Source organism: Zingiber officinale, chromosome 11B, assembly GCF_018446385.1.
Source record: "Zingiber officinale cultivar Zhangliang chromosome 11B, Zo_v1.1, whole genome shotgun sequence".
NCBI lineage: Eukaryota > Viridiplantae > Streptophyta > Magnoliopsida > Zingiberales > Zingiberaceae > Zingiber > Zingiber officinale.
The window spans coordinates 50,473,996-50,475,298 of NC_056007.1; positions in this window are offsets into that span (position 1 = coordinate 50,473,996).

Consider the following 1,303-nt stretch of genomic DNA (forward strand, 5'->3'; position numbering starts at 1 on the left):
GAACCTTGAACCTCTTATACTATAATTTATAGAATTAATTAGTAGAAACCAATTGGGATAGAGAGAAGATATTGATAGCAAGGAAAGGGAATGCATGATAAAGATAGGAGTAAAGATCTAAGAAGAGAAAGCAAGAAAAGAGCAAGAGAAAGGCAACTTGCCTTCCTCCCTTCCTCTCTCTTTTCCCTCTCTTGCCGTGACCTTAAATGAAGAATTAAGGGGATTCATTCCCCCTTATTTCATCATGAATGATGAGAATAAATTAGAAAATAAAATAAATGAAAGAAAAATAGAAAATGGGTTAAGGGAGAAGGAAAGCAAAAATCAATCTTGCTACCTCTTCCCCCTTAACATAAAAGGGAGCAAGAAAAGAGAAGTTTATTTTTCTCTCATTTTCTCTCATTCTTCCTCTCCCTCACCGAAACCATCAGTCCCCTCTCCTCCATCTTCAGCCCCAAAGCCAAGGTTTTTTCCCTAAGAAAGCCTAAGATACAAGGAGGACTTAGCAAGGGAATCAAGGGAAAGGAACTAGAAGAAGAGGCTACTTCTTCCATCACCATACCTTAGATCCACAAGCGAAAAGGATGTAAGCTTCCCCTCACCTGTGGTACAAGGCTTTTTTTGTGATTTTCGGATTTTATGAGGATTAGAAAACCTAGGACAGAATTTTAGAAAATTCGGCTAAAGAAAGGGTTTTCAAATCTAGGAAGGTTTAAACAAGTCTTTATTTTATGATATGTTTTCTATGATATGTAGGAAGGATTTTCTTCATGTTTTTATACCTAATTGATGCTTGATCAGAGAAGTGCCTAACCCTAGAATTTCGGCCAAAAATATTTTAAGGAGGTTAGGGAAAACATGGTGTAACCAAACTAGTACAAGATTCCCTCCATGAACTACTAAGGGTCTTTTATTGGTTTTCTTGCTTGAAAGTTACTTGGAACCAAAAGAAATCCATTTATATGTTTCAGCCAAGAAAAAGGGCTTAGGGTTAGGAAGTCCTTTAAATTTAAGTAACCATGTTTGTATGATAGAATATAGAGTTCTTTTAAAGAATTGCATGTTGAACATTGTTAGAAATTCATGAACTCTTATTTTAGATTTTCGGCCATGATAAGATGGATAGTTTAGAAAAGCTTGAACAAAATTCTAATATGCTCAAGACCTCTGTGATATCATGATATGAAAGTTGTTTAATGCTCTCATGTTTAATTGGAGTATAGAAAATTTGTTACATGATATATGACATGTAAGATCACAAGGGTCCTAGCTTGTTTATGAACCCACTTTGTATATGATGTTC